Source organism: Lactuca saligna, chromosome 7 (genome assembly GCF_052625555.1).
Source record: "Lactuca saligna cultivar CGN05327 chromosome 7, ASM5262555v1, whole genome shotgun sequence".
In the NCBI taxonomy this organism is placed as follows: Eukaryota; Viridiplantae; Streptophyta; class Magnoliopsida; order Asterales; family Asteraceae; genus Lactuca; species Lactuca saligna.
The window spans coordinates 125380405-125403134 of record NC_136423.1 but is presented as its reverse complement, the minus strand read 5'-3'; the positions used below and the strand labels follow the sequence as shown (position 1 = coordinate 125403134).

At 36.0% G+C, this 22730-nt stretch overlaps 1 protein-coding gene across 11 annotated transcripts in view; it reads right to left on the bottom strand.

Moving 5' to 3' along the window:
• Positions 1-18461, bottom strand: part of LOC145004377 (uncharacterized) — a 58453-nt gene extending 39992 nt beyond the window's left edge. For 7 of the 11 annotated variants that reach the window (XR_013662365.1, XR_013662368.1, XR_013662366.1 and 4 more), the window contains exon 1: positions 18205-18461. The gene's annotated coding sequence lies outside the window, so the exon portion shown is untranslated. The other 4 variants (XR_013662367.1, XR_013662364.1, XR_013662369.1 and 1 more) reach the window with 4 other exon arrangements.
• Positions 18462-22730: the final 4269 nt, after the last annotated feature.

Below are 22730 nucleotides of genomic sequence, written 5' to 3'. Positions count from 1 at the left end.
CCATTAATAAGAAACTTAACATAGCAAGAGTTTCAATGACAAAACTCCAATTACATGATATTAGTCTTCTCGACAAATACACATGTGTATATGAATCATATATGTATGATATTCCACAGAGAAGTGACTATGTGCAATGGATATCTGCTTATCTCATGAAAATTCCAATTATTGAAGAAACCTGTACCGACAGATGGAAAAAAGAAGCTACTGGAGAAATCCAGCAAACTAGTCTTTCTTATTCATCAAAAATTGCAAAAGAAGAACCATAGAATCTCTCAAGACATATAAACAACAAAAGCTTAAAACAATAAGCAAAGATTGTTGTAGCATTCTATCTGATTTCAAAAACTTTGATATTGGAAGGAAAAATAATACTAATAAAAAGTATAAAAACAAAAAGAAATACAAATCTTTTTGGAAAAAGAAAAGAAGAAAATTTTCACCAGGAAAATACTTCAAAAAACCTTCAAAAGAAACACCTAAGAAGACTATTTCCTATCCGCAAGGAAAGAAAAAATGTAGGTGTTGGATCTGCAATGAAGAAGGACATTATGCCAATGAATGTGCAAATAGAAAAAAAAATACCCTGACAAAGTCAAGGTTTTACAAACCGCTAACAATGGAGGTTATGAAGCTCTTGAAGAAGAGTATGATGGTATACATCATGTTTTTACATATCATGTTGAGACTGAATCTTCATCAGACACTGACGCTTCTGATGATTTTGGGAGGTGTTTTAAAAGCTAAAAACCCCAAAAACGAAGAACAAATTTGCAGGTACACCTATGGTAGTTTCAAAGCAGCTAAGAAAAACTACCATAGCAATGAAAAAGAATTACTAGCTGTAAAAAGAGTTATTACAAAATTCTTTGTATATATTTAACACGAGACCCTGATAGGAATGTCCCCATTTAAGTTGGTTTTCGAAAAGCCATGTCATATACGTGTCGAATTAGAGCACCGTGCATTTTGGGCAGTCAAGCAATGCAATTACAATATCGATGAGGCGGGAAGACATAGGAAGCTTCAACTCCAAGAGCTAGAAGAATTGAGAAATGACTCCTATGAAAACTCGAGGATTTATAAGGAGAAAATGAAGCTCTTCCACGACAAGTCCATCACCCGGAAGCATTTTGAACCGGGGCATAAGGTCTTACTTTACCATTCACGATTGAAGTTATTTCCAGGCAAGCTAAGGTCAAGATGGATTGGACCATTTGTCGTGATAAAGACAAACCATGGAGCGGTGGAAATTCAAAGCGAAAAAACGAGACATATTTTCAAGGTCAATGGGCATCGTTTGAAGCCATTCTATGAAGGTTTCAATGCTAATGCTCTTGAAATCATCCATTTGGATGTCCCGAGGTGTTGAAGCAAGCAAGGAAGACATCTTGCCAAAGACGTTAAACAAGGGCATTTTTTGGAAAGCATTGTGCTTTCACCTTTTTCAAATCCAAATAAATCATTTTAAAAAGCGTTTTCGGAATTTTGAAAAATAAATTTTTGTCAAAATTTTAAAACCGAGCCTTACGGGATAATTTTGAACTAAAAAATCAAGTCTTTTGGAATTCTCATTTTTCTGAAGTGCAGGAAGGGGCCGCAGGCCCGCCTGAGAAATATGAAGAAAAGATTGCGGCCCGCACCTAGCCCACTTGTGTTTTATTTTGTTGTCGTTCCAGCACTCGCGGCCTCTATGCGAACCGAGCTACACCCGCGTAAAAGATCAGAAGCTTTCAAGTGAACTAGACGCGGCCCACACTTAACTCACGTGTTGGTCGTTGACTGGGTTATTTTAAGTTGTTGACTTGTTTTGACTTTCGTTAACCAAAAGTTTAATGAGTTGACCAACATTGGTCGTGTTTGACCTCTCTTGACCAAGGATTAAAACACTCCAACCCTCTTCATTCAAACCCTACTCAAACTCACCATTTCTCTCTCTAGAGCTCAAGAACACCAAAACTCACTTCTCACAAAAATCCAATTTCCTAGAGTTCTACCGGTCGGAATCTCGTGAAACCACCACCATTCTCTCCCATTTTTCAAGCTCTACAAACCCCACCCAAAATCTGGTCCGATCTGTGTCTGGAAATTCGGGTGTCACCACCACCACCCATAGTCGCATTGTTTCGCATTTTCCAGCCGACTCCGACCACCATTGGAAATTCTGAGCACGAGGTTTTGTTTCTCTTCTCGAGGACTTTCTAACCATACCAATTTTTCCCCAAAAACTCACCAAAAATTTTCGTCCAATTCCGGGTGCCGCCACTCTAGTCGTCGGAAAATCACGTTGAAGCTCGTTTGTAGGTCATTCCATAAATTCAAGGGTGAATCACGGAGCAATCTCATAAGCTTGGGGTGTGCCTTGAAGATTCTCTTTGGTGGTTCTAATTCCGCTTCCACAATCTGTCCCGAGTTTAAGCAAATTGGGTACATTAGTTTAAATAACTTGATTATTTATTTGTTAAATACCTGTTTGTTGGTGGAATTGTGTCATCACCCGTGTGGTATTTGGTGTGATTTGAATATTATTATTGTTGTCAAAATTTTGTCCCGAGTCAATGTCTAAGCGAGCCAAAACCGGGCCTAGTTCATCTAAGGGTGGGTCGAAAGCCAAACCCAATGACCCCATTTGGTTTGTTGAATCGTGACGACCGCAAAACATGACTTTCGTGTTTCCAAAAAGCGCAAGGTCAAATCAACCAAGTTCCTCCATCGAGAGTCTTTTGAAACTCTCGGAGTGCTTGAGGGAGTTCAAGCACTTTTTTGACAACATTGGTTGGGGTCAGTTTCTTCATAATCGTGCAGCTACCTACGTTGAGCCGACTTTGGAATTCCTCTCCACATTCCATATTGATGACGATACGAACACCATCACCTTCCAAATGGTAGGCGAGAGTAGGTCATTGCCATTTCGGGTTCCCTAGTGGACCACACTTACTCCCAACAGGATCCTTGTCCCGTCAACTTTAACGAACACCATTTTTGGTACCAAATCACTCGCGAGCCTCCTCATCTTCCTCCATGTTTACGCCTGGCCCACCGAGTCCTTACATGCACCATTTTTGCCCGCTCCGAAGTCGCTCAAATTTCCAAAGCTGAATTATTCATTCTATGGAGCATGACTCACGAAAATGGACCCAACCCGGATTTTGCCACCTTCTTCTTCACCAAATGCTACAATCTCACCACTATGGACACCAGGGATATTTTTATCGGCGGCTTGATCGCACTCATTGCATCTAGACCCCCACTTCAACTCCTTCTCTCCACCCTCCCATTTGAAAAGGCGACCGGACCCTCTCGCCTTGACATCCTTGCACTCTGGTGGATGCAAATCATCCGCGAATCAGTCGATGGTCACATTTGGAACCTTGATAATCAACCATACATCATTCTTCCTGACGACTATATAGGGTGTTTCGAACCAACCGACCCCGAACAATGTGTCATTCCATCCGACTACCCTCCTCCTGTGGATGATGAAGATGACCAGTTTCAGCGTCCACAACAATTTGCCCAGCCTCAATATCAGCCACAACAGTAGGGGGACACGAGATCCCTCCTTACTTCCCTCTTAACTTCTTCGACCAGTTCGCCACAATGTTCTCCACTATCCAGCGAATCGATACTCAGACACAGGAGAACACTTGGGCCATCCAGGATGTGGTGACCCGTGTTGATCAGCTGGAGCAGTCCATCGAGCCCACTCCCCACCAGGTCCAGGATATGTGGATTTACCACTATCACCGCAAACACTTTTCATCGCCCGACCCTCCGATTTAGGTCATTTCCGTCCTTTCCTTAAGCATTGAGGTTGTCTTGTTCTTAAGCTTGAGGTGGATCATTTCCTTTTACTTTTACTTTTTCATGCATTTTCTTAGTTGGGTTGCATTTCATTTTAGTTTTAAGCTAATTTGCGTTCATTTTTTTTTAAATTCCAAAAAGATTTTATTTTCTTCTTTTCTACTTTCTTTTTTTGCATAACACTTAGCTTAAGGCATTAGCATTCATACATTTTTGTTATCTATTTATTCTCACCCCCTTGGATAACATGGAACAAGTTCATAGTTATTATATCATTATTGGTCCAGGATCTTGTTGCTATCTCACCCATCGAACCGGGACCACTAGCTACAGCTTGGGACTTTATACTTGGGATCAGATGCTAGAAGCTTAAAGGGAGTGATCATGGTCAAGTAGTTTCACGAAGAATTATGCATGCAATATTAACAATTGTAGGATATACTATAGCAATGAATGTTCTTAGCCTTGCGGTCCATACCACCGAGAGGATCACACTTGATCATGTTTAAATCGTTAGGATGAATCACTGGTGCTTGTCCCCGAGTAGAATCCATATTCGGTCTCTTGTCACCATATTCTTTTTGCAATTTACTTAGGATTCTAGAGAGTCTTTTAGCCTACATTTGGGCATTTTTTTATTTTTGAAAATCACAAGTTTGAAAAAGAAGCTTGCATATTTACACTCCACACATGGTCATTTTCACACTTAGACCATTCAGATTATTATTGTTACTCCCTCGGTTCCACTTACATAATTTTGGGAACCAAATTTTGAGTCAAAAAGTTTTCTTGATAAAAAGCAAAAACAAATTCAATTTGTTAGTGCATTACCTTAAAGTTTACTAGATATGTACATAACTATTGAACAAATTTTCCTTCAAACCTCCCGTAGTATCCGACATTTGATATTCATTTATATAGGTTTGTCTTATTGTATATAGATCGAGTTATTTCTTTTTCTCAAATTGGTGATGTTAAAGAGACTGTTGAGTCGGATACTACGGGAGGTTTGGGTCAATACTAAGTGAACTGATTCCTACAATGGTGCTCGAGCGATAAAACCCAATCACACTTGAGAGTGGCTGACAAACGTGAGATCACGCAACTTTCGTGATAAGAATGTGCACTTAAAAAGAAGAGCTACATACGAGCCCGTCCATTTGCTTTCTCCCTACTACAGATGTTCTTCATTCTTTGCATGTTCCATTGGGGCTGCGACTGACCATCCCTCCTTACTCACCTAGAGGAGTTGTCCTAGCTGTAGTTTATGGTCCCATTGTCATCGGATGAAAAACTAATGAAATAATAGCAAAGATCAATTATGACCATGTTGACTAACGGTGATCAAGTTTCGCGGTTCTATCTATTCTTTTAATTTTTCCTAGGATAGTTCATCCTGAGTTCATTTTAGTGTTGTCTTTAAGCTTGGAGTGATTTGATAGCTTCATTTTATTTACTTCTTTTTATAGTTTATTTTAGCACATTTCATTCGCATTTTAGTTAATTTTCATGCATATTTTCCTTTTTGTTATTTTATGACCATTTCGGGTACTTTCTAGTTTCTTGAGCATTATTGCAGATTTTTTGGAGACCATCGGAGCGGGATTTTTGGGAGGCGATTGGACTTGAAGGACAATGAGGTTTTCGAGCTTGATGGAGATGATTCATGGAGTGGGTTTGTCAATTGCTTGAAGGTTTGGAGGATTTGAACTTTAAATTACAAGGCGCGGGAGAATTTTCAAGTGTGTAGAGATCGATGATCAAGAGTTTGCGGAAGCTTTGAGTGATTTGGAGAGGCAATTTGGGCTCAAATTGATGAAATCTTGAAGAAAAATTGACTAGAAGTTGATTAGACTCGAACTGGGCCAATGGAATAGTTATGGGGGCCCAAAGACTTGAAGAAGCCCAAAACTTCGTCATACTCACGCGGACTCACGCGTCCCACATAAGGTTTCCATGCAGCCCGCGTGGATTCCTGAAGGGACAATTTCGGGATTTTATTGAGAGCTCTATATTGGAAAGGTTGGTGAGCCTCTTTAGGATCTTGGATATCTGATTTTGACACATTCTCTCTGAAGTTTGGAAGCACTTTGAAGGCCAAGAACCCTCAAGAACTTCATCATCTTCACTAATTTTGTTTTCTTAATTTTAGCCATGCTTGGCTAAACAATTTGTGGTTGACTTAATCCTTTGACTAATTGTTGAATGTTGAAGACTCCATGAGCTTGTGTTTGAATCTTTATGAAAATGTTTTGTGTTTTAACATCTTACCGTTACTTATATGTTTAAATGTGTTTGTGGTGAGTAGTTGGCTAATTTCTTGATTAAGTAAAGGATCTTTAAAATTAGCAAGCAACAAGTGATTTTTGTGGTAGTGGAAGCTTTTGACTACTATTGAATTTGGTGACTTTTAAATTCTTAATGCTAGTTAACTTTCAACAACTAAGGAAATTGTTATGAGCTTCTCTTACCATTTCAACAACTAAGAAAAAGTCTAGGTAATCTCAAGCTCCTTGGATTAAGGATTACAACAAGTATTGCACCATTGGATTCTAATGATATGTTCATCAAAAAAAATCAAAGTGACGAAACCTCAAGTGATTACAACAAGTATTGCACCATTGGATTCTAATGATATGTTCATCAAAAAAAATCAAAGTGAGGAAACCTCAAGTCGACTTTCTCTTATTAATTATACATCAAATTCTTATTTTGTTGAAATATTAGTTTAAATCTAGTTTTATTACAAGTATTTTAAAAGACCAAAACCCTCATTTTCTTGAAATACATTGAGATTTTGCATAGATTTTGCATAAAGTTATAAAATCTTCGTGGATTCGACCCTATACGCTATTTTAATGTAGAAGATTTAGGGTTATTAATCTTGTCCAATAAGAGTGAAACGGTTGAAATTATCAAGAGATTTATTGTGCTCATTGAAAATCAGACCAACAAGAAGGTGAACGGGATTCAAGAGCGCTGCCCTGGATCACTTTTGTGTTGAAAAAATAATGCGTCAGTACAATGCTGCTCAGACACCTCAACAAAATGGCATAGCGAAGCTGAAGCCATTAACACGGTGTGCTATGTTCATAATCGTGTTCTGAAAATGATTCATTTCAAAGACTATTTTTTTTTGTTTAAATTTCCCTATGCACAAATTTAGGGGGAAAATAAAAAAATTATAAAATACAAAACAAAAAAAAAATCCAATAATATGTCTTCTTTCGTAAGTGTTCTTGGGAAGTGATATGAAGTTTAGTGTTAAAGGGCAATATGAAATACGTGTAATGCACTAAAGCTGAATTGGTTAGACTCTACATTTAATGTGCTGGTAGGCACGAAATATTTAAAATGAAAGGACTAGACACTATTGACAATGAAAAGACTTAACAGTGGCTCAACACTCGGATACATTAAAGTTACTTATCATCTAGAACTGTGGCTCAACACTTCTTCGACGTACGGACAATTCCTTTTAGATCTTTGGTTTGGGCCTCTAATTTTTCTTTCACGGGTTTTTGGGCCTAATTAATAAATCATGTTGATCGCGATAGCGTTTAATTGTATCACTATAGGCTTGAGTATAGAAAGTTTCACCAACCTCTTTTGTGTCAGGTGTGGTGGAGACCATGGAGGCGAATTGCAACTCCATCATCTCTTCTTCAGCTTCCTCCACCTCTAAACTCTCACTGATATGCGCCAAAAATTTTCTATTTCATGTCTTTGACAGATTCAGCGCCTGCATTTGATTCTCCTAATCGAATCTTTGTGCCACCATCGTCAGGTTAGCTGTTTCATTGTTGGCTGCAGCTCCTCTGTTGTTCCCTGCAGGCACACGAGTAAAATGACCTGGTGCGTGACAGTTGAAGCACCAGTGTTGTTCTTGGTGCATTCACAAGTAAAATGACCTGGCGCGTGACAGTTGAAGCACCGGAGCTTGCTCTTATTGAACCCTTGTGCACTGAGTAAACTTCTTTGCCCTGAACACAACCATAGCTATTTGCCACATGATGTCCATCTCTTACACGTCCTCAAGATGAATCTGATCCAGATCTAAATCTCCTACCAAAAGAGCATTGTAGCAATTCATGAACCCCAACCATTAGAGCCATCTTTTTTTGGAATTGATGTTGATGAGGTACAATAGGATGAACAGAATGTACATATGTTGACCTGAGAAGGCACTATTTGTAGATATTCCTAGATAGGAATTCACATGGTTGATTTCACGCTGCTTATCATCCATTTCACATGCCTTGACACTTCTGCAAGGGAAAGCTTGCTCAGATCCCTAGTCTTCTTAATCACTGACACAACTACGTGGAAGCCCAGCCGTACTCTACCTCATGTCCTCATTTCCCTCATAAACCTCAATCAAAGCCTCCCCTCAGCGGAAAAGACCCGTGGCAGTCCCCATAATGGAATTCAACTCTTGATGCATTGAACTGTTATACCGAGATTCCATTTTAATTAACAAAACCGAGAACACCAAAAAAATTAATTGATCGAAAACAAGGAAAGTCAACAGGCGAGTTGACCGAGAACTGATGATTTCGGACGAAAATGAAAACCGAAAACCGCTTAAGATTTCGGTTAAAATGTTGACCGAAAACCTTCAACTTTGACCAAGACCTATTGAGAAAACCCTTAAGATTTTAGAAACGAAAATAAAGATCAGCGAAGAGCACGATGAATACAAAGAAACCCAAGAATAGTTAATCGATGAACAGCAAAAAATTTATCAATTTAAATTGAAACTTATTCAAAGCTCTGATACATTCAAAGCTCTGATACCAGCACCTTAAACGCAGAAAAAAAAATTGGTAATTTCTCCCCCTAAATTTTTTTCAAAAACTTGATGTGCACAAAAGTACCAACTAATTTTAATATTTACAACCTAACTAACTTAACTAACTAATTTCTCCCCCTAAATTTTTATCTGATTTTACAAGTGTTAACTAATTGATTTTACAAGTGTTAACTAATTTATCTGATGGGATTTTATCTGATTTTACAAGTCCATATCAACTTAAGTCACAGAATTCAATCAAGTAATTATTTTGTTTAGTTCGAATCCACTTCCTCTTTATGGTTAGCTAGCTATTATGGATTATCAAGTTGGTCACCAATTATTATATTATTAGCAATTTAAGTCTAAATTTACTAATCTTTTAACCAATACATGAGCAAAACACAAAACTAGTTATTAGTTATTTCCTGATTGCTTAGGTTTCACAACGTGGCGACCCATTTCACGTTGTGAATTCATTGGATTTTCAGTTTACGTTTTTGTGCGACACCACGACGTGGCAATCCTTATCACGTCGTGATTCTATGATTTTATAAACATGAAGTCCTTTGGGGCGTTGTACCTTATGGCGTACCACGTTTCTTTTTGGATCATTATTTAGTATTATAGCTCATTTCCTATACCATACAATGTGGCGTTTGCTTTCCCACATTCTCTCTTATGGAAGATTGAAGTTTCAATTAGTTGCTTGTTGGCTCATTCACATATTTCGCGAGTTCAAGGTCCGAGTTCTTGTTCAAAAGAGGTTCCTTTTCGAGATGCGCATTTTGTCAACACTTATGGAGTTCGATCACGCCACTATCTCAGGAGAGTTTGTTCCTTTTCTCACTTTTATGACTTTTAATTTAGTTTATGCATACAATGAGGGCATTGTAGGGGGTCGAAAAAGTAAAAAAAGTACATTGCTAGAAATCTTAGGAAATTTAAAATTTTCATAGGTTTGAAATAATAATCTAATATTAGTTCTAGTAGTAATAATAATTTGAACTTAAGTTGCTAGTGTTGCATTGGGATGATCTGATGAAAGCTCAAATGTTTAGTAAACACATTATAGTGCATTTGTGACCTTCTTTATTATAGTGAAATCATGGAACAAAAACACAACCTCGCTAGTTTGAGGAATGTAATATGTTTAGCAGCATGTACTTGAAATGTATCCAGGAAAACTAATATCCTAGAAAAAGAAGCTATGAAAAAACCAACTGCCCAAAAAATTGCTACTTCCCTCGTTTCATACACCGTGTCCATTCTTTAATGGGTTTCTACCCAGTAGCCAAGCGCCCAGGCCCCAAAGCAGCTTTTCTAGCCGATTCATGGATTTATCGATACCAATCTACTTAGAAGGAACCAATCTTTACTGCATCAGTGAACATTCGACATTCGACATTATCTCTTATTATTGTGGTCCAAGAAGGACTGTTTTCGAACATTCGACATTATCTCTTATTACGGCTTTGTATGCTTCATTGTATCCGGCTTCTGCTTCGGTTTTTGTTTTGTAGCTTTTATGAATGACATTTTTTCCAAGAATATACGAATTGGCGATTCCCGAATCATCGTAGACTCCTTGTTTTCTCCGTTGAATATCACATACCATTTCTTTATATTTTTATGATCTGTAGTGCCACATACTCCTCCTGGTTTGGCGTTATGGTTTGTTTTTCTGTTTCGAGTGCTATTTGTGGTTGACTTTCATCGGATGATATTTCTTGAATTTCTTCTTTTGGTTGCTTCGTTGTTGAGCTGCTGGCTTCTTCTTCTTTAGATGCTGAATAAGATGATAGAATTTGTATTGTTTGTTGTAGTTGTTGATCACGCCACTATCTCAGGGGAGTTTGTTACTTTTTCTCCCTGTTATTGCTTTTAATTTAGTTTATATGCATACAATGAGGGCATTGTTCATTGTAGGGGGTCGAAAAAGTAAATTGCTAGAAATCTTAGGAAATTTAAAATTTTTCATAGGTTTGAAATTATAATCTAATATTAGTTCTAGTAGTAAATTTGAACTTAAGTTGCTAGTGTTTGGGATGATCTGATGAAAGCTCAAATGTTTAGTTTAACCCAAAACACGTTATAGTGCATTTGTGGCCTCCTTTATTATAGTGAAATTATGGAACAAAAACACAACCTCGCTAGTTTGAGGAATGCAATATGTTTAGCAGCATGTACTTAAAATGTATAGCATGTAGGTTTTTGAGTGTTATAAAAGGTGAGTACATGTAAAAAAAAAAAAAGAGAAATTACCAAAAAGTGAAAATTGAAGAATTTTTGAAGCATTAAAGTATCAAAGTATTCGATCAAAGATCGAAAATTCTTATGTTTCAAAAGTTAAAGATATCAAAATTACACAAAAAGTTGGTGAATTCAAAGAGATCAAAGATCAAATATCGAAAATTCGAGAGCTCCATATGTATGCTTGGGTGGCTTTACAAAAATACCTTGAGGTTACGGAGTTTTCTAAGGATGGATTCGGAGGGTTGCATAAAATGAGCATTGTTCAAAAGAAATGGGTGGGTGTTTATGAGGATTGTGAGTATTTAAAATTGAGGGGGGTTACTTAGGAAAAACTTTAGACACAAATGCATGCGTTGAGGTCTTGGCATAATGATTGAGTTTGAGTTGGATTGTTCTATGTAATGATGGTGATCAAGGTTTGAATTAAGAGTAAATTACTGAAATCGTCCCTATGGTTTGGTTAAAATTGCATGTTTGGTCAAAATTGCATGTTTGGTCCCTAACTTTATGTATGTAAGGGACAAAAAACGCAACAAAATCAAAACCACGGGGACAAAAAATGCAATAAAATCAAATCACAAGGACGATCCGAGTGCAAAAGAAAAGTTAGGGACGATTTCAGCAATTTTAAACAAACCATAGGGATGATTTCAGCAATTTTAAACAAGCAAAGCACACGTGTAGGGTATACATATTTTTAGGCAATATTTACTTTCAATTTTATTAACATTTTGGTTATTTGCATAGAATTATGGTACTTATAAGGATAAATTGTTATTTGCAGCCAAAGTGAAGCATTTTCGAAGAAAAGAACCAAAACTGACAATACTTGGAACATTGGAGACTTGGAGTACAAAAGATGAAGAAATTCACGGATTCAACCTCATCCACGACGTGAACAGTCAGCCCACGACGTGGCATGAATCTTCCATAAGAAAAATACGTGCGAAGAAAGATTTCGTGCCCGATAAGGATCTTAAACCACGACTTTCGTGTTTATTATAAATACCCTTGTCCATTACAACTTTAGAGACTTTTGGCTAGAAAAAAGGGTTCCAGAAGACGAATTTTAGTAGAAGATAAGCTCTGGAAAAAGGTTTTCAACACCAAAGGAGTAAAGGTTCATAATTAGTTTATTTGTTTGATACTTGAACATGTCTTATACTTTGATTTGTGTTTGTTTATTTGCTATACTATGAGTAGTTGAATCTAGCAACTCTTGTTTAGCTAGATGAAGCTTCTAACAAAATCTTGGATAGTAAAGTAAATAAATTTAGTTGTGCTAGAGAACATAAATTATGACCATAATTGTGTTTGCATAATAAATCTTACATAGCATACATATAACTAATAACTAGTTTTGTGTTTTGCTTATGTATGACCATACAAGGTAACCATAAAGAGGATGGATTCGAACTTAAGTGGATTCGAACTAACAAGAGTGTTTTTAATTGGTGATCGACACTCGACTTATCCAACTATTCTATAATTCGACTAGGTACACTACCTAGGTGCATTTTAGTTAGTTAAGTTAGTTATGTTATAAATATTAAAATTAGTGGGTACTTTTGTGCACGTCAATTGGTATTTCATTAAACGTATAGTCTAACCAATATTTTTGATTTCTCCACCTAAAACCCGCTTATTAGTTGAAATCGTCCGGTACACCAATATCTTCTTAACAGCCGAAAACAATAATGTAAAGCCTCGTTTATTTATTAAATCAATAAATAAAATAATGAGCGAATAATAGCCCTAAAATAAATAATTGAAAGCTTAGGGGGTTAAAGATATGATTTCCGAATTTATTATAAAGAATATTTTTGAAGTTAGGGACTCCATGATAATTATTTGGACTTAAATTGCAGAGGAGGTGAAGGGGCAGGGTTTAAATGGTAATTTATAGACTGCCAATGAAAGGATTTTATGGAGGAGGGGCCGAAACTATCATTATGGAAAAGATATGTGAGGTACCGGGTATATAACTCTTCTAACGGGCAAACCCTAACCTAAAACCCTCCCTTATGTTTCAGCCGCCATCGTCGGGGTTCTCTAGCCGTCACCCTCCCCATCTTCACTTCCGGTAGCCGCACCTCCCTCCGATTCATGTTTCCGATCAGCGACGATGCCAAGGACCGCTATTATCCACCTCCTCGTTCGACTGTCGCCATCTTTCCAAAACCCTCTCAAGAAGCTGGAAGTCGCTGCCGTCGTCGCTTGGTTCTTCCTCAACGACTCCCGGCGGCAGATCTCCTCTCCTCTCCATTCTGTGTTGTTGCCGACGCCGCGTCAGTCAATGACGGAGGAGCAATTCGTCTCCGTCGCTACTGCTTCACTCCACCCTTCTTCCCCATCAGTTCGTTGAAGTACCCTCGCCCCCCCCCTTCTTCTCTTACTCTGCCTGCCTTCGCTGCTTTATCTCGTCACCACCAGCCGCTATGGGTGGTGGCTGTGAGTTCATGAGGATATGTGATGTTGCTTCAAGACTCGTGTGGCTGCTAGCTTGCTGCCTACCGTCGTTAACCGTTAGCCGTCGTGTCGGGTGGCGGTGTGCCTTGTCTCGATTGTGTTGATTCGTTTGGAGGGCTTGAAACCCTAATGGGCCCAATAAGACTTAATGAGCTTAATAAAACCTTAATGTCCGCCTAATAAAACCCTAATGGGCTTAATGATATTCTAGTGGGCTTAATAGGCCCAATAAAGCTCTAATTGATCTAAAAGCCCAACAAATTAATTAATGGACTAGTATTGGGTTGGAAAACCCTAATGCCATGAAACCCAAACTTGAGATATTAAATAATAATCATTGGTAAAGATTAATCTAAACGATATTAGACTTAATCCATTAAGTCCTTAATGGGTTAAGTAATTATCATTTTATGTGAAACCCTAATTTCACTTGGATTATAATGGGCCATCCAAGATCAAGCAAATGGACTAGAAAAATTGGGCCATATATGGGCAATAGTTTGGGCCATATATCGGGCCATTAGAATGTTGAATGTTGGACTGGACTAAATGGTTGTGCCTTATGGTAAGACCTTGTAAGGGGTTTGGGCCCAATTTAGAAAAATGGGCCATATGTTGGGCTTTGTTTCCTAGTTGGCTTTGGGCTTATGGATTGGGCCTTGTTGGGCTTAAATAAGCCAAGCCTAGGGTAATGTAATAATTATCCAAGTATGTGTATTATGGTTATGTGTTGGAACCCAATTATTAATTGGGTGTTATTTTGGTGTTGACAGTTCGGGAATCTGTCAACCAATAGTTGGGGTTCAGCCTGCGGGACTTCAGCAGTGCGAGGTGAGTTACCTTCTAGTAGCGGTGGGTCTACGGCCACAATATCGACCCACCAGTAGGAGTTGTTGTTAGATGATTGTCTTTGTGATAATTGTCTATGTTTGCTACTACCTGTTATGTTTATGTGATAGCATGATATGATCTTATGTGATAGTGCCGGTAACCGGTCGATAGGGCCGAAGGGGTAGATTAGTACCCCAACTATGCTAGACAGATTATGATATATGTGATATGATATTATGTGGTAGTAGTAGGGGGTGAAATAGTCCCCACTTACGGGTCGATAGGACCGATAGCATGATATGATCTTATGTGATATGATATTACGGGTCGATAGCATGATATGATCTTATGTGATAGTGCCGGTAACCGGTCGATAGGGAGTACCCCAACTATGCTAGACAGATTATGATATATGTGATATGATATTATGTGGTAGTAGTAGGGGGTGAAATAGTCCCCACTTACGGGTCGATAGGACCGAAGGGGTAGGCCAGCACACAGATATGCTAGGCAATATATGACTTATGTGTTTATGCTATGATTTTATGTGGTAGTGTTAGGGGGTGAAATAGTCCCCGGTTACCGGTCGAGAGGACCGAAGGGGAGGCTAGCACCCAGATATGCTAGGCAGTATCCGGTCGAGAGGACCGAAGGGGTAGGTCGGGCACCCAGATATGCCTGACAGTATATGTATGTTATATGATTGTATGGTATGTGGTATGATGGGGGAACTCACTAAGCTTCGTGCTTACGGTTTTCAGTTTTGGTTTCAGGTACTTCGTGTTTAAAGGAAAGGAGCCGGCTTGATCGCAGCGCATCACACTATGGTTTTCCGCACATGAGATCTTTGGGATTACACTCTGATATTGTTTTATGATAACATGTTTGATTATTTCTACTTTGGTTTTGACATGACATGATATTACAATGTTTTATTACACTGTTGGTTTTATAATGACGTATTTAAAAATGAAATTTTTAGCCTGTATTTTTGGGATGTTACAAATAAGGATCAACAACTAGAACTCCTAAAACGACCGAAAAGCTCACCTTTGCAACAGCTTCACCTTTGCAACAGCTTCAAACATCTGATCCTTTTTCAAAAGACGAATCTGATCCTTTTTTATCTTGATTACGAAAGTCGTTGTAGCCTCATCATATACCTAATATAGTAAGTCTTGTTGGTGTGTGCATCAATAACACCTTTGGGGTCATTTGTTGGATTATGAAACGGTGCGTGAACCAGCTCTGCAAGATGTCCAATGTTTCCGCTCTTTTGCTTTACAATCCACATAGTTCTGTCTTCTGGCTCCGTCACAGCTGAAGAAAGAAGGGAGAAGTAGAGAAAAGTTGATAAGCTGAGGAAAGACAAAATGTTTCTAATGAAAAACTCTGATCAGAATGCACATGGTAAAGATGTTATTAAAGAAATTGGAAAGAGAAAATTTGTTGATAGATCGTTCTGGAATTCTTATGTGGGGTTATGAAGCTGATAAGAAGATGTGGATTGTAAAGCAGGAGCGGAAACATTGAGTACTATGCGAAGACTTTGTGTCTTGGACAAAAGTTGATCTTGCAGAGCTGGTCCACACACTGTTCCACAATGTCATCGTTCATTAAAAAGGTCAAGGGTGTTATTGATCCACGCACCAACAATATGGTGAATGTTTTGTGGCCACCTGTAAATAAAGTGAAAAGGATCCCTATCACTCAACGTGTACTGATGGCTCTTTGAATTGACTTACTATATTGGGTATATGATGAGGCTACAACGATTGTGGTAATCAAGGTGAAAAGGGATCAGATTCGTCTTGTTGATCCTAAGGATTTGCTGAAATTTAGCGAGCATGACATTCATACTTTATCCAAGCATCAGCTTATGGTGGAAATGAAATGTTTGAAGCTGTTGCAAAGGCTTTCACCGGCATGATAGCGACAATCACATAGTTATTGTTGGGTCATATTTAAATGGATTCTTGTTTATTATTGTACTTGGGTTTAGTTATGTTTATTGGCTTATGGTGTTTTCGTTTATGGGGACCGAAATCACATAGTGATTCGGGCAGTTTGGGCTTGGGCTTGTTAAGGGTTGCATCACTATCTGATTTATATTTCGCATTCTTTAGATAGTTTGATTGATATCGTATTGATCTAAGTGTTTTGGGACTTACAAGTCTCACATCCTAGTGTGCATGTATGCAACAAGTAGGATGGCAAAAACTCTCTTTGATTTAATGGATTAATGTATAAAAAACTTAGTGTCCTTGATCGTCATGATTTTATATTTAGTTTTCCTGAATTGCTATTATTTTCTCCAAATCACATTTATATTGAAAATTATGAGTAACTGAGTATATTTTTATGCTTATATATTGAGTTACTCGCTATTAAATGTGTAAATATCATACAAATTTCATATGCAGGTTATTTTTGTTTCCCCGTTATGTATGTACATATTAATTGTTAGAAATTAATTTTACTATTTGAACTTAGTTTAAAATTATGTGCAATTTAAGTTACTAATCATGTTATTTTTTAGTTTTTTAATGTGAAAATATACAATTTAAATTTATAACGGTTGTTTATCAATTTTAAACATGAGGATAAAATAGTCATATATTTAGATTCAGACATTCAAAAAAGAAACAGTATATCAGCAACACTATATCTATACAAATATCGTTATACATAACTATATCTATACAAATATCGTTATACATAACTTATAGATTTTGTTACATATAATTTTCCCAATTTCCAATCAAATTAATCTAAATTCAAATTATATTCTTGGTAGTAGATAACTTATAGATTTTGTTAGATATAATTTCCCCATTTTTCAATAAATTTAATCTAAATTCAAATTATATTGATCTTGAAGGTAGGACTTACGGGCGTCTTGGAAATGAAAGCAACAAGATACACAAAAGCCGAAGAGATGAAAGAAGAAACCTATGGACCACTAGTAGCAACCAACAGAATAGGAAACAACCGTGATCACTTCATAACATATTATCTCGACCTTGACATCCATGGTGATGAAAACTCTTTTGTAAAAGCAAACTTAGAAGTCAAAAAAGTCAACACATCTCCAAGGAAAAGTTACTGGAATGTGGTTAAGGAGACTGCGAAAACCGAAAACGAAGCAAGAATTAGGCTCGGGTTGAAGGCATCCGAGCTTTTAGTGGTGAACACAAATAAGAAGACCAAATTGGGAAATGATGTTGGGTATCGGTTGATGACAGGGCAGCCAGCTGTCTCTTTATTATTGGATGATGATTATCCACAAATTAGAGCTTCTTACACTAAGTATCAAGTGTGGGTGACTAGTTATAACGAAGGTTCTTTTCGTTTTTGAAAAATTTTGTATTTTTTTTTTAATTAAAGTAAAGTTTCTTGAATTAAAGATTGTGTTTTGGTGTAGCAGGAATAGATCGATTATAAACAAAGATATAGTTTTGTGGTACACAGTGGGATTTCATCACAACCCCTGTCAAGAAGATTTCCCAGTGATGTCAACATTATCTAATGGATTCGAGTTAAAGCCTTCAAACTTTTTTGAAAGAAATCCATTGATCAAGACTTGAAAAGAAGCTCAAGAAATGCTTTGTCTCTTTCATCAGGTTTCTATGGTGTAACAGCTAGAAAGTAAGAACACGGTTGAAGATTTCAGTAATTTATTGGACTTTCCTTGTTCTTTATTAATCACGAGGCAATCCAAGATCAACTAACCAAGAATCAGTATTTTAAATAGGAATTATGTGTCTTGACATTTTGTTGAAATTTCTATTTTGTGTCTATTGATAACTAATGTATAGTATTTCGCTAGGCTCTGATTACGCTTTCACCGTTGCCTTCAAACAAAATTTTGATTCTTACAACATCAAGTCGCAAAGAACAAACAAAAAGGAAAAAAAAAAAAAAAAGCACAGGTTATTATGATAATTCGAACAGCCATAGGTCAAATTCGCAACCCTGGGAGTTTCATCAAGATAAACTACTAGAAACCCTAAATTAGATAGAGTAATCAAATAGGCAAACAGACTAACCTGAAACCCTCGTATCCGTATCTTGCTGCGAGATTCGAGATATAGACGCAGACGATTGACCGCAGTTTTCTTCTGTATCTCATTTCAATTTGGCCCCACCGCCGACTGAATCGTCCAATTTCTGCGGCGTGTTACAGCAGTACCGCCTCTACCTCCGACTTTAGCAAGGCGAGGTATGGCGGATTCGAAGAAAAGTTGGCTCTATATCCGATGCTTGGCTTTTTGTGACCGTTGAACGGTCAAAAACTCAAAATACTTTGAAAATATATACTAACCTTTTATCATTACAAAAAAAAATAATAATAAATAAAATAAAATAAACCCATTCCCAGCTTATTCAATTCTCTAGGAGTGTTTGGTACAGGAAAATAAGAGAAGATATTCTTTTTGTTTGTTTTGCACTAAAATATAGAGAAAGGAGAAAAAATTGAATTACATTTCCATTCTATCAATTCTTTTTTTTTTATAAAGAAATGGGAAGAATAGCCTATTAGATTAAAAAAAAAAAAAAAAAGATTGAGGAATTGATTCCCAGCTTCAAGTCATGACTTCGAACCTTACTAGGACGTGCTACTTATTTTGCTAATGCATTGAAGAGATAATACTGCATACGAATTGGTATTAAATACTAACTAATAATTCGAATTGCTTAGATAATTGCTAGAAGTTTTGTTTCTAAATTCTAAGGTCAATATTTTTTGTTTATATTAAATAATATCTAGAGCGTTAATTGACAAATGTAAACAATAATTAATAATAAGTCATTAGGAAAATAAAATAATACAAATATAAAATTGTAATGTGATAAATTAATATACAAATTTTCAAAAATATTTTTCTAGTGGATTCTTAGTTCTACCGAATAGTGTAATCAATTTTCTTTCTCTAGCTTAATTTTTTTTCTCTGCATTTCCATTATTTGCTGCAATTCTGTTTCTCTATACCAAACGCACCCTAAATGGATTCTCTCCTGAAACACAAAACTTAGAATCCAAAAAGTACAGCGACAAACCCGGTCCCATTCAAAACGAACAAACAAGTAACATTCTTAAATTCGTTGCCGAAACCGAATGGGATTATACAAAAAAAAGAAGAAGAAGAAGAAGAAGAAGAAGAAGAGGTGATCTTGGATGCTCAATTTCATCCCGGATTCGGCCAAGACCTAAGACAACGGAAATGATAGAAAACGACATCGGCATCCTCAAAACCATCGGAAATAGTCGATCTCATCAACAAAATCGCCACCAACCACACTATGCGGATGCTTAAGAAAGAAAAAAATATCGAGATGAAAAATTACGCATCATGTGACAAACGGAACATTTGAAAATTAAACTCTTTGAGCGTGAAATAGAGAAGCAAGATATTCAGTTTTTTTCTCAGGAAAAAACTACAATAAAGTCCCTACATATTGGCATAAAGTCCCTACATATTGGCCTCATAACCGATTTAGCCCTTATATTTTTTTTTATCCAATTAAGTTTCAAATACCGGTAATCGTATTCAATTTAACCCTTTGACCGGGTCAACAAGTCATCCAACTTTCAAAATTACATTTTCGGCCCAGATTTCAAAATGTATTACAAATTTCGTCCAAAATTTACATTTTTGGCCCAGATTTTAAATTTTTTTACAAATTTGGTCCAAAAAACACACTTTTTGCCTAAATTTTAGAATTTTATTATGAATTCATCCTAACTTTAGTCTTTTTTACAACTTTTTTTCTCAAAAGTTTGTTTCTAATATGTTTTTTCTTTAAAACTCATACTTATACAAAAAAAAACATATTTTCACATAAAAATCTTATTTTTTATATATAAAAAAAATTTTAAAAACTTTTTTGTATATGAAATATCTAATTATAAAAATTGGTTTGGATTATTTGTGTGATTTCTCTTAAATAATCAATTAAGAAATTAAAAGTAACCCTAAATTATACTATTAAATTATAGTTTGTCAAAAACTAGTTACACTAGTTACCCTAAATTAAAAGTAACCCTAGATTATACTATTAATATAGAGATTTTAATATGTGTTCTATTTAGTGTGTATTCTTTTTTCTATGAGATTTTAATATAGTTGTTTATATATATTTTTCAATCTGTTGCATCTTCGTAAATTAAATCATACCTTCGATCACATATATATGACAAAAGGTATGTAAAGTTGTTCTAATCTCATATATGACAATCCATATTTATTTCAATAGGAGTTGTAACTATCAACGTTTTTAATACTTTTTTACATTTGTTAAATGTCATTTTCTGCCAAAAACCTCCTTATCGACAAATGAAAATTGCTCCATTCTAGATAGTTATTTTTTGTTATTACAACAAACAAAATTGACAAATGAATCCGATTTTACAAAGAAGTTTTAATAAAAAAAATCCAAAGTGATAATGAACTATATGTATAAACATGTATTTAGCGAGAAACAAAAAATATAAAGTTTTCAATACGTAGCATCTTCTATTATTTAAACTTTTCCTATAAATGTGATTAAAGAACAAATAAATAATATTAAAATTAGTGTAACTAGTTTTTGACAAACTATAATTTAATAGTATAATTTAGGGTTACTTTTAATTTCTTAATTGATTTTTAAGAGAAATCACACAAATAATCTGTCACACCCCAAAACCAGGAACGGCGGAAACGTTCTGGGGCGGAGGACGTCATGTATAATATCAACAACAATGTAAAATAGTAAACAAGCAACAACATCATCCATTGCATTAATAATATAATTATTATACAAATGTGTTCTGTCAAATTTTGATAAACACTAAAGCGTAAATCAAAATGAAAGGTAAGTATTGAACAAGCTCCATCTTCCTTTCTCCTTGCATCGGTACCTGTCTATGATGACCTGAGGATACAAGTAATTTTGAAAGCGAGTATCAGCTTTGAAGCTGGTGAGATCATAAGTATTAATGTGTCTTAATTTGTAAAACTTATAATTTTTAAGACTTGACATTGTTTTGAAAGAAAGCTCGTATAAGTATGAAAATGTTTGTAGAACAACTGTAAATGTTTGAAAAACCCTTGAAATCCCTATGATTCCTATTAGTAACAAAAGGAGTCTTCTACCAAGACTTGACTGTTCTCAATGAAATCTTCTATCAAGACCTAACTGTTCTGAATGTAGTCTTCTACCCAGACCTAACTGTTCTGATTGTAGTCTTCTACCAAGACCTAACTGTGTTACTATTATTATCATTATAAGAAATTGTATCCTTTGGTACTAGGATACTTAAATATAATTCACCTCATTGGTTATGTGAATGAGTCACAAAATAAAGGCAATAATACAACTAACTTGAATATTACCCTTTGGTACTAGGGTAACTAACATTGTTAACTTTAAGACATCCGTAGACGTACTTTTACCTATGTTGCTAACAGCTGGGTATAGGAATAGTTAGTCCCTTAAAGTATACCTATAATGGTACCAACCATTGACATCCGTGGATGTGCTTTTACCTCTGTAGCTAACAGAGATTCTAGGAATGGTCAATCCCGCAACGTATCCTTTGGTACTAGGATATTAAATCCAATCTATCTCGTCGATTATGTGATTGAGTCACAAAGTAAAGATAAGAATGAGGATTTTGATAACAGAGTCGATACATATAAAATGTAATAGGACTCCTCCTGATATATCTATGTAACAGTGCTCCTATAAGTATGATCATGTAAAAGTAATCATGTATATGTACTTATGTAAATGTACTCATGTAATTGTAATCATGTAACATTAATCATGTATATGTACTTATATTAATGTACTCATGTAAGTGTAATCATGTAAAAGTAATCATGTATATGTACCTATGTAAAAGTGCTAGCTGTAATGTGTGTTCTCTCTATCTAGCAAGTATAGTAATGTACTGTAATGTTCTAGAAGGTATTGACTCATGAATGAACTGACTCATTTGTATGATATCGCGTTCTAGTAATTGTTCTAGTATCTTCCTAAACTACCCATATGGTAGTTTACTAGTAATCTATCTGGTAAGTATGGACATGGATGTATACCCTTGCTACCCAAGGGCATATGTTGAACTGGAAGGACCTTTTATGACTATATATGTACACATGATATATAACTAATATTTAAACGACTTTCGGACAAATACCCGATATCCCACCAGACCACATCTCAAGGCGCGAAAAGGAAATAGGGTGGATAGCCTTCCTAAGTCTTTTAAACATTTCTTATATAACTATACATATAGTGGCATGCAATTTATAATATAAAAGCAAAAATAAGTTTTGTAAGACATTTGAAACATAAATATTATTTTAAGAAAAGATCGACTTGGTGTCAATCTATAAAACAATTTGAAGGCATAAGTTTAATAAAACAGTTTAAGTATAAGGAAACATTTGTTTGAAACACAGTTGTAAATAAGTTTGAAAGGAAATGTACGGAGTAAGCTGTACAGTGTAAAAAGGAGTTTAAAACATATAAAATGTTTATAAAAAGTCATTTGTAGGAAACTGTTTGGTAAAACGGCTAATGA